Source organism: Euprymna scolopes, chromosome 28 (genome assembly GCF_053919585.1).
Source record: "Euprymna scolopes isolate OS-2025 chromosome 28, ASM5391958v1, whole genome shotgun sequence".
Classification (NCBI taxonomy): Eukaryota; Metazoa; Mollusca; class Cephalopoda; order Sepiida; family Sepiolidae; genus Euprymna; species Euprymna scolopes.
In genome coordinates this window covers 59,702,413-59,716,068 of record NC_136509.1, presented here as the reverse complement: position 1 = coordinate 59,716,068, position 13,656 = coordinate 59,702,413, and positions in this window count along the sequence as shown.

The window sequence follows — 13,656 nt, the reverse complement described above, 5'->3', positions numbered from 1 at the left end:
TTATATCTAAAAAGAGATTGATTTGATATTGTTAAAATACCATTTTATCGAAAAGATACAGCCAATCTCGCTAGATACAGCCACTCTGATGAGTCGTAGACGAGGAAACATGTGTCAGTGCATGATTACATTTAAAAATATTATATCGAAAAGGATATTATTTGATATTGTTAAAATACCATTATATCTAAAAAGATATTGATTCGACTTTGTTAAAATACCATTATATCTAAAAAGATATTGATTCGATATGGTTAAAATACCATTATATCTAAAAAGATATTGATTCGATATTGTTAAAATACCACTATATCTAAACATAGATTGATTTTATATTGTTAAAATACCATTACATCTAAAAAGAGATTGATTTGATATTGTTAAAATACCATAGTATCTAAAAAGAGATTGAGTTGATATTGTTAAAATACCATTATATCTAAAAAGAGATTGATTTTATATTGTTAAAATACCATTATATCTACAGTGATGGAGTTGATATTGTTAAAATACCATTACATCTAAAAAGAGATTGATTTGATATTGTTAAAATACCATTGTATCTAAAAAGAGATTGAGTTTATATTGTTAAAATACCATTATATCTAAAAAGAGATTGATTTGATATTGTTAAAATACCATTATCTCTAAAAATAGATTGATTTTATATTGTTATACAATTATATCTAAAAAGAGATTGCTTTTATATTGTTAAAATACCATTATATCTAAAAAGATATTGATTTGATATTGTTAAAATACCACTACATCTAAAAAGAGATTGATTTTATATTTTTAAAATACGATTATATCTAAAAAGATATTGATTCGATATTGTAAAAATACCATTATATCTAAAAAGAGATTGATTTGATATTGTTAAAATACCATTATATCTAAAAAGAGATTGATTTGATATTGTTAAAATACGATTATATCTAAAAAGAGATTGATTTTATATTGTTAAAATACCATTATATCTAGAAAGATATTGATTTGATATTGTTAAAATACCATTACATCTAAAAAGAGATTGATTTTATATTGTTAAAATACCATTATATCTAAAAAGAGATTGATTTTATATTGTTAAAATACCATTACATCTAAAAAGAGATTGATTTTATATTGTTAAAATACCATTATATCTAAAAAGAGATTGATTTTATATTGTTAAAATACCATTATATCTAAAAAGATATTGATTCGATATTGTTAAAATACCATTATATCTAAAAAGAGATTGATTTGATATTGTTACAATACCATTACATCTAAAAAGATGTTGATTTGATATTGTTAAAATACCATTATATCTAAAAAGAGATTGAGTTGATATTGTTAAAATACCATTACATCTAAAAAGAGATTGATTTTATATTGTTAAAATACCATTATGTCTAAAATGTGATTGATTTTATATTGTTAAAATACCATTATATCTAAAAAGAGATTGAGTTTATATTGTTAAAATACCATTATATCTAAAAAGAGATTGATTTTATATTGTTAAAATACCATTATATCTAAAAAGAGATTGATTTTATTTTGTTAAAATACCATTATATCAAAAAAGAGATTGATTTTATATTGTTAAAATACCATTATATCTAAAAAGAGATTGAGTTGATAATGTTAAAATACCATTACATCTAAAAGGGATTGAGTTTATATTGTTAAAATACCATTACATCCAAAAAGAGATTGATTTGATATTGTAAAATTACCATTATATCTAAAATGTGATTGATTTTATATTGTTAAAATACCATTATATCTAAAAAGAGATTGAGTTGATATTGTTAAAATACCATTACCTCTAAAAAGAGATTGATTTTATATTGTTAAAATACCATTATATCTAAAAAGAGATTGAGTTTATATTGTTAAAATACCATTATATCTAAAAAGAGATTGATTTGATATTGTTAAAATACCATTATATCTAAAAAGAGATTGAGTTGATATTGTTAAAATACCATTATATCTTAAAAGAGATTGATTTTATATTGTTAAAATACTATTATATCTAAAAAGAGATTGAGTTTATATTGTTAAAATACCATTATATCTAAAAAGAGATTGAGTTTATATTGTTAAAATACCATTATATCTAAAAAGAGATTGAGTTTATATTGTTAAAATACCATTATATCTAAAAAGAGATTGAGTTTATATTGTTAAAATACCATTATATCTAAAAAGTGATTGGGTTTATATTGTTAAAATACAATTATATCTAAAAAGAGATTGATTTTATATTGTTAAAATACCATTATATCTAAAAAGAGATTGATTTGATATTGTTAAAATACCATTATATCTAAAAGGAGATTGAGTTTATATTGTAAATACCATTATATCTTAAAAGAGATTGATTTTATATTGTTAAAATACCATTATATCTAAAAAGATATTGATTCGATATTGTAAAAATACCATTATATCTAAAAAGAGATTGATTTTATATTGTTAAAATACCATTATATCTAAAAAGAGATTGAGTTGATATTGTTAAAATACCATTATATCTAAAAAGAGATTGATTTTATATTGTTAAAATACCATTATATCTAAAAAGAGATTGATTTTATATTGTTAAAATACCATTATATCTAAAAAGAGATTGAGTTGATATTGTTAAGATACCATTATATCTAAAAAGAGATTGATTTGATATTGTTAAAATACCATTATATCTAAAAAGAGATTGATTTTATATTGTTAAAATACCATTATATCTAAAAAGAGATTGATTTTATATTGTTAAAATACTATTATATCTAAAAAGAGATTGATTTGATATTGTTAAAATACCATTATATCTAAAAAGAGATTGATTTTATATTGTTAAAATACCATTACATCTAAAAAGAGATTGATTTGATATTTTTAAAATACCATTACATCTAAAAAGAGATTGAGTTGATATTGTTAAAATACCATTACATCTAAAAGGAGATTGAGTTTATATTGTTAAAATACCATTGCATCTAAAAAGAGATTGATTTGATATTGTTAAATTACCATTATATCTAAAATGTGATTGATTTTATATTGTTAAAATACCATTATATCTAAAAAGAGATTGAGTTTATATTGTTAAAATACCATTATATCTAAAAAGAGATTGATTTTATATTGTTAAAATACCATTATATCTAAAAAGAGATTGATTTTATATTGTTAAAATACCATTATATCTAAAAAGAGATTGATTTTATATTGTTAAAATACCATTATATCTAAAAAGAGATTGATTTTATTTTGTTAAAATACCATTATATCAAAAAAGAGATTGATTTTATATTGTTAAAATACCATTATATCTAAAAAGAGATTGATTTGATATTGTTAAAATACCATTATAGCTAAAAAGAGATTGAGTTGATATTGTTAAAATACCATTACATCTAAAAGGAGATTGAGTTTATATTGTTAAAATACCATTGCATCTAAAAAGAGATTGATTTGATATTGTTAAATTACCATTATATCTAAAATGTGATTGATTTTATATTGGTAAAATACCATTATATCTAAAAAGAGATTGAGTTGATATTGTTAAAATACCATTACATCTAAAAAGAGATTGATTTTATATTGTTAAAATACCATTATATCTAAAATGTGATTGATTTTATATTGTTAAAATACCATTATATCCAAAATGTGATTGATTTTATATTGTAAAAATACCATTACATCTAAAAAGAGATTGATTTTATATTGTTAAAATACCATTATATCTAAAAAGAGATTGAGTTTTTATTGTTAAAATACCATTATATCTAAAAAGAGATTGAGTTTATATTGTTAAAATACCATTATATCTAAAAAGAGATTGAGTTTATATTGTTAAAATACCATTACATCTAAAAAGATATTGGTCTGATAGTGTTAAAATACCATTAGATGTAAAAAGATATTAATTTGATATTGTTAAAATACCATTATATCTAAAAAGATATTGATTTGATATTGTTAAAATACCATTATATCTAAAGAGATTGATTTTATATTGTTAAAATACCATTATATCTAAAAAGAAATTAAGTTTATATTGTTAAAATACCATTATATCTACAAAGACATTGAGTTGATATTGTTAAAATACCATTATATCTAAAACGAGATTGATTTTATTTTGTTAAAATACCATTATATCGAAAAAGAGATTGATTTTATATTGTTAAAATACCATTATACCTAAAACGTCATTGATTTTATATTGTTAAAATACCATTATATCTAAAAAGTGATTGATTTTATATTGTTAAAATACCATTATATCTAAAAAGAGATTGATTTGATATTGTTAAAATACGATAATATCTAAAAAGATATTGATTTGATATTGTTAAAATATCATTATATCTAAAAACAGATTAATTTTATATTGGTAAAATACCATTATATCTAAAAAGAGATTGATTTGATATTGTTAAAATACCATTACATCTAAAAAGATATTGATCTGATAGTGTTAAAATACCATTAGATGTAAAAAGATATTGATTTGATATTGTTAAAATACCATTATATCTAAAAAGATATTGATTTGATATTGTTAAAATACCATTATATCTAAAAAGAGATTGAGTTTATATTGTTAAAATACCATTTTGATTTTATATTGTTAAAATACCATTATATCTAAAAAGAGATTGAGTTTATATTGTTAAAATACCATTATATCTAAAAAGAGATTGATTTTATATTGTTAAAATACCATTATATCTAAAAAGAGATTGATTTTATATTGTTAAAATACCATTATATCTAAAAAGAGATTGATTTTATATTGTTAAAATACCATTATATCTAAAAAGAGATTGATTTGATATTGTTAAAATACCATTATATCTAAAAAGAGATTGAGTTGATAATGTTAAAATACCATTACATCTAAAAGGGATTGAGTTTATATTGTTAAAATACCATTACATCCAAAAAGAGATTGATTTGATATTGTAAAATTACCATTATATCTAAAATGTGATTGATTTTATATTGTTAAAATACCATTATATCTAAAAAGAGATTGAGTTGATATTGTTAAAATACCATTACCTCTAAAAAGAGATTGATTTTATATTGTTAAAATACCATTATATCTAAAAAGAGATTGAGTTTATATTGTTAAAATACCATTATATCTAAAAAGAGATTGATTTGATATTGTTAAAATACCATTATATCTAAAAAGAGATTGAGTTGATATTGTTAAAATACCATTATATCTTAAAAGAGATTGATTTTATATTGTTAAAATACCATTATATCTAAAAAGAGATTGAGTTGATATTGTTAAAATACCATTATATCTTAAAAGAGATTGATTTTATATTGTTAAAATACAATTATATCTAAAAAGAGATTGATTTTATATTGTTAAAATACGATAATATCTAAAAAGATATTGATTTGATATTGTTAAAATATCATTATATCTAAAAACAGATTAATTTTATATTGGTAAAATACCATTATATCTAAAAAGAGATTGATTTGATATTGTTAAAATACCATTACATCCAAAAAGATATTGATCTGATAGTGTTAAAATACCATTAGATGTAAAAAGATATTGATTTGATATTGTTAAAATACCATTATATCTAAAAAGATATTGATTTGATATTGTTAAAATACCATTATATCTAAAAAGAGATTGAGTTTATATTGTTAAAATACCATTATATCTAAAAAGAGATTGATTTGATATTGTTAAAATACCATTATATCTAAAAAGAGATTGATTTGATATTGTTAAAATACCATTATATCTAAAAAGAGATTGATTTTATATTGTTAAAATACCATTATATCTAAAAAGAGATTGATTTGATATTGTTAAAATACCATTATATCTAAAAAGAGATTGATGTTATATTGTTAAAATACCATTACATCTAAAAAGAGATTGATTTGATATTTTTAAAATACCATTACATCTAAAAAGAGATTGAGTTGATATTGTTAAAATACCATTACATCTAAAAGGAGATTGAGTTTATATTGTTAAAATACCATTACATCTAAAAAGAGATTGATTTGATATTGTTAAATTACCATTATATCTAAAATGTGATTGATTTTATATTGTTAAAATACCATTATATCTAAAAAGAGATTGAGTTGATATTGTTAAAATACCATTACATCTAAAAAGAGATTGATTTTATATTGTTAAAATACCATTATATCTAAAAAGAGATTGATTTTATATTGTTAAAATACCATTATATCTAAAAAGAGATTGAGTTTATATTGTTAAAATACCATTATATCTAAAAAGAGATTGATTTTATATTGTTAAAATACCATTATATCTAAAAAGAGATTGATTTGATATTGTTAAAATACCATTATATCTAAAAAGAGATTGAGTTGATATTGTTAAAATACCATTACATCTAAAAGGAGATTGAGTTTATATTGTTAAAATACCATTACATCTAAAAAGAGATTGATTTGATATTGTTAAATTACCATTATATCTAAAATGTGATTGATTTTATATTGTTAAAATACCATTATATCTAAAAAGAGATTGATTTGATATTGTTAAAATACCATTATATCTAAAAAGAGATTGAGTTGATATTGTTAAAATACCATTACATCTAAAAAGAGATTGATTTTATATTGTTAAAATACCATTAGATGTAAAAAGATATTGATTTGATATTGTTAAAATACCATTATATCCAAAAAGATATTGATTCGATATTGTTAAAATACCATTATATCTAAGAGATTGATTTGATATTGTTAAAATACCATTATATCTAAAAAGAAATTGAGTTGATATTGTTAAAATACGATTATATCGAAAAAGAGATTGATTTGATATTGTTAAAATACCATTATATCTAAAAGGAGATTGATTTTATATTGTTAAAATACCATTATATCTAAAAAGAGATTGATTTTATATTGTTAAAATACCATTATATCTAAAAAGAGATTGATTTTATATTGTTAAAATACCATTATATCTAAAAAGAGATTGAGTTTATATTGTTAAAATACCATTATATCTAAAAAGAGATTGATTTTATATTGTTAAAATACCATTATATCTAAAAAGAGATTGAGTTTATATTGTTAAAATAACATTATATCTAAAAAGAGATTGAGTTTATATTGTTAAAATACCATTATATCTAAAAAGAGATTGATTTGATATTTTTAAAATACCATTACATCTAAAAAGAGATTGAGTTGATATTGTTAAAATACCATTACATCTAAAAGGAGATTGAGTTTATATTGTTAAAATACCATTACATCTAAAAAGAGATTGATTTGATATTGTTAAATTACCATTATATCTAAAATGTGATTGATTTTATATTGTTAAAATACCATTATATCTAAAAAGAGATTGAGTTGATATTGTTAAAATACCATTACATCTAAAAAGAGATTGATTTTATATTGTTAAAATACCATTATATCTAAAAAGAGATTGATTTGATATTGTTAAAATACCATTATATCTAAAAAGAGATTGAGTTGATATTGTTAAAATACCATTACATCTAAAAGGAGATTGAGTTTATATTGTTAAAATACCATTACATCTAAAAAGAGATTGATTTGATATTGTTAAATTACCATTATATCTAAAATGTGATTGATTTTATATTGTTAAAATACCATTATATCTAAAAAGAGATTGATTTGATATTGTTAAAATACCATTATATCTAAAAAGAGATTGAATTGATATTGTTAAAATACCATTACATCTAAAAAGAGATTGATTTTATATTGTTAAAATACCATTATATCCAAAAAGATATTGATTTGATATTGTTAAAATACCATTATATCCAAAAAGATATTGATTTGATATTGTTAAAATACCATTATATCTAAGAGATTGATTTGATATTGTTAAAATACCATTATATCTAAGAGATTGATTTGATATTGTTAAAATACCATTATATCTAAAAAGAGATTGAGTGTATATTGTAAAAATACCATTATATCTAAAAAGAGATTGAGTTGATATTGTTAAAATACCATTATATCTAAAAAGAGATTGATTTTATATTGTTAAAATACGATTATATCGAAAAAGAGATTGATTTGATATTGTTAAAATACCATTATATCTAAAAGGAGATTGATTTTATATTGTTAAAATACCATTATATCTAAAAAGAGATTGATTTTATATTGTTAAAATACCATTATATCTAAAAAGAGATTGAGTTTATATTGTTAAAATACCATTATATCTAAAAAGAGATTGAGTTTATATTGTTAAAATACCATTATATCTAAAAAGAGATTGATTTTATATTGTTAAAATACCATTATATCTAAAAAGAGATTGAGTTTATATTGTTAAAATAACATTATATCTAAAAAGAGATTGAGTTTATATTGTTAAAATACCATTATATCTAAAAAGAGATTGAGTTGATATTGTTAAAATACCATTACATCTAAAAGGAGATTGAGTTTATATTGTTAAAATACCATTACATCTAAAAAGAGATTGATTTGATATTGTTAAATTACCATTATATCTAAAATGTGATTGATTTTATATTGTTAAAATACCATTATATCTAAAAAGAGATTGAGTTGATATTGTTAAAATACCATTACATCTAAAAAGAGATTGATTTTATATTGTTAAAATACCATTATATCTAAAAAGAGATTGAGTTTATATTGTTAAAATACCATTATATCTAAAAAGAGATTGAGTTTATATTGTTAAAATACCATTATATCTAAAAAGAAATTGATTTTATATTGTTAAAATACCATTATATCTAAAAAGAGATTGATTTTATATTGTTAAAATACCATTATATCTAAAAAGAGATTGATTTTATATTGTTAAAATACCATTATATCTAAAAAGAGATTGATTTTATTTTGTTAAAATACCATTATATCTAAAAAGATATTGATTTTATATTGTTAAAATACCATTATATCTAAAAAGAGATTTATTTGATATTGTTAAAATATCATTATATCTAAAAAGAGATTGAGTTGATATTGTTAAAATACCATTACATCTAAAAGGAGATTGAGTTTATATTGTTAAAATACCATTACATCTAAAAAGAGATTGATTTGATATTGTTAAATTACCATTATATCTAAAATGTGATTGATTTTATATTGTTAAAATACCATTATATCTAAAAAGAGATTGATTTGATATTGTTAAAATACCATTATATCTAAAAAGAGATTGAGTTGATATTGTTAAAATACCATTACATCTAAAAAGAGATTGATTTTATATTGTTAAAATTCCATTAGATGTAAAAAGATATTGATTTGATATTGGTAAAATACCATTATATCCAAAAAGATATTGATTTGATATTGTTTAAATACCATTATATCTAAGAGATTGATTTGATATTGTTAAAATACCATTATATCTAAAAAGAGATTGAGTGTATATTGTAAAAATACCATTATATCTAAAAAGAGATTGAGTTGATATTGTTAAAATACCATTATATCTAAAAAGAGATTGATTTTATATTGTTAAAATACGATTATATCGAAAAAGAGATTGATTTGATATTGTTAAAATACCATTATATCTAAAAGGAGATTGATTTTATATTGTTAAAATACCATTATATCTAAAAAGAGATTGATTTTATATTGTTAAAATACCATTATATCTAAAAAGAGATTGATTTGATATTGTTAAAATACCATTATATCTAAAAAGAGATTGAGTTGATAATGTTAAAATACCATTACATCTAAAAGGGATTGAGTTTATATTGTTAAAATACCATTACATCCAAAAAGAGATTGATTTGATATTGTAAAATTACCATTATATCTAAAATGTGATTGATTTTATATTGTTAAAATACCATTATATCTAAAAAGAGATTGAGTTGATATTGTTAAAATACCATTACATCTAAAAAGAGATTGATTTTATATTGTTAAAATACCATTATATCTAAAAAGAGATTGAGTTTATATTGTTAAAATACCATTATATCTAAAAAGAGATTGATTTTATATTGTTAAGATACAATTATATCTAAAAAGAGATTGATTTGATATTGTAAAAATACCATTATATCTAAAAAGAGATTGATTTTATATTGTAAAAATACCATTATATCTAAAAAGAGATTGATTTTATATTGCTAAAATACTATTATATCTAAAAAGAGATTGATTTGATATTGTTAAAATACCATTATATCTAAAAAGAGATTGATTTTATATTGTTAAAATACCATTATATCTAAAAAGAGATTGATTTGATATTGTTAAAATACCATTATATCTAAAAAGAGATTGATTTTATTTTGTTAAAATACCATTATATCTAAAAAGAGATTGATTTTATATTGTTAAAATACCATTATATCTAAAAAGAGATTGATTTGATATTGTTAAAATACCATTATATCTAAAAAGAGATTGAGTTGATATTGTTAAAATACCATTACATCTAAAAGGAGATTGAGTTTATATTGATAAAATACCATTACATCTAAAAAGAGATTGATTTGATATTGTTAAATTACCATTATATCTAAAATGTGATTGATTTTATATTGTTAAAATACCATTATATCTAAAAAGAGATTGATTTGATATTGTTAAAATACCATTATATCTAAAAAGAGATTGAGTTGATATTGTTAAAATACCATTACATCTAAAAAGAGATTGATTTTATATTGTTAAAATACCATTAGATGTAAAAAGATATTGATTTGATATTGTTAAAATACCAATCTATCCAAAAAGATATTGATTTGATATTGTTAAAATACCATTATATCTGAGAGATTGATTTGATATTGTTAAAATACCATTATATCTAAAAAGAGATTGAGTTTATATTGTTAAAATACCATTATATCTAAAAAGAGATTGAGTTTATATTGTTAAAATACCATTATATCTAAAAAGAGATTGAGTTTATATTGTTAAAATACCATTATATCTAAAAAGAGATTGATTTTATATTGTTAAAATACCATTATATCTAAAAAGAGATTGATTTGATATTGATAAAATACCATTATATCTAAAAAGAGATTGAGTTTATATTGTTAAAATACCATTATATCTAAAAAGAGATTGAGTTTATATTGTTAAAATACCATTATATCTAAAAAGAGATTGAGTTTATATTGTTAAAATACCATTATATCTAAAAAGAGATTGATTTTATATTGTTAAAATACCATTATATCTAAAAAGAGATTGATTTTATATTGTTAAAATACCATTATATCTAAAAAGAGATTGAGTTTATATTGTTAAAATACAATTATATCTAAAAAGAGATTGAGTTTATATTGTTAAAATACCATTATATCTAAAAAGAGATTGATTTTATATTGTTAAAATACCATTATATCTAAAAAGAGATTGATTTTATATTGTTAAAATACCATTATATCTAAAAAGAGATTGATTTTATATTGTTAAAATACCATTATATCTAAAAAGAGATTGATTTGATATTGTTAAAATACCATTATATCTAAGAGATTGATTTGATATTGTTAAAATACCATTATATCTAAAAAGAGATTGAGTTTATATTGTAAAACTAACATTATATCTAAAAAGAGATTGAGTTGATATAGTAAAAATACCATTATATCTAAAAAGAGAATGATTTTATATTGTTAAAATACCATTATATCGAAAAAGAGATTGATTTGATATTGTTAAAATACCATTATATCTAAAAAGAGATTGATTTTATATTGTTAAAATACCATTATATCTAAAAAGAGATTGATTTTATATTGTTAAAATACCATTATATCTAAAAAGAGATTGATTTTATATTGTTAAAATACCATTATATCTAAAAAGAGATTGAGTTTATATTGTTAAAATACCATTATATCTAAACAGAGATTGATTTTATATTGTTAAAATACCATTATATCTAAAAAGAGATTGAGTTTATATTGTTAAAATACCATTATATCTAAAAAGAGATTGAGTTTATATTGTTAAAATACCATTATATCTAAAAAGAGATTGAGGTTATATTGTTAAAATACCATTATATCTAAAAAGAGATTGAGTTTATATTGTTAAAATACCATTATATCTAAAAAGAGATTGATTTTATATTGTTACAATACCATTATATCTAAAAAGAGATTGATTTTATATTGTTAAAATACCATTATATCTAAAAAGAGATTGAGTTTATATTGTTAAAATACCATTATATCTAAAAAGATATTGATTTGATATTGTTAAAATACCAATCTATCCAAAAAGATATTGATTTGATATTGTTAAAATACCATTATATCTAAGAGATTGATTTGATATTGTTAAAATACCATTATATCTAAAAAGAGATTGAGTTTATATTGTAAAAATACCATTATATCTAAAAAGAGATTGAGTTGATATTGTTAAAATACCATTATATCTAAAAGGAGATTGATTTTATATTGTTAAAATACCATTATATCTAAAAAGAGATTGATTTTATATTGTTAAAATACCATTATATCTAAAAAGAGATTGAGTTTATATTGTTAAAATACCATTATATCTAAAGAGATTGAGTTTATATTGTTAAAATACCATTATATCTAAAAAGAGATTGAGTTTATATTGTTAAAATACCATTATATCTAAAAAGAGATTGAGTTTATATTGTTAAAATACCATTATATCTAAAAAGAGATTGAGTTTATATTGTTAAAATACCATTATATTTAAAAAGAGATTGATTTTATATTGTTAAAATACCATTATATCTAAAAAGAGATTGAGTGTATATTGTTAAAATACCATTATATCTAAAAAGAGATTGAGTTTATATTGTTAAAATACCATTATATCTAAAAAGAGATTGAGTTTATATTGTTAAAATACCATTATATCTAAAAAGAGATTGATTTGATATTGTTAAAATACCATTATATCTAAAAAGAGATTGAGTTGATAATGTTAAAATACCATTACATCTAAAAGGGATTGAGTTTATATTGTTAAAATACCATTACATCCAAAAAGAGATTGATTTGATATTGTAAAATTACCATTATATCTAAAATGTGATTGATTTTATATTGTTAAAATACCATTATATCTAAAAAGAGATTGAGTTGATATTGTTAAAATACCATTACATCTAAAAAGAGATTGATTTTATATTGTTAAAATACCATTATATCTAAAAAGAGATTGAGTTTATATTGTTAAAATACCATTATATCTAAAAAGAGATTGATTTTATATTGTTAAGATACCATTATATCTAAAAAGAGATTGATTTGATATTGTAAAAATACCATTATATCTAAAAAGAGATTGATTTGATATTGTTAAAATACCATTATATCTAAAAGGAGATTGATTTTATATTGTTAAAATACCATTATATCTAAAAAGAGATTGATTTTATATTGTTAAAATACCATTATATCTAAAAAGAGATTGATTTGATATTGTTAAAATACCATTATATCTAAAAAGAGATTGAGTTGATAATGTTAAAATACCATTACATCTAAAAGGGATTGAGTTTATATTGTTAAAATACCATTACATCCAAAAAGAGATTGATTTGATATTGTAAAATTACCATTATATCTAAAATGTGATTGATTTTATATTGTTAAAATACCATTA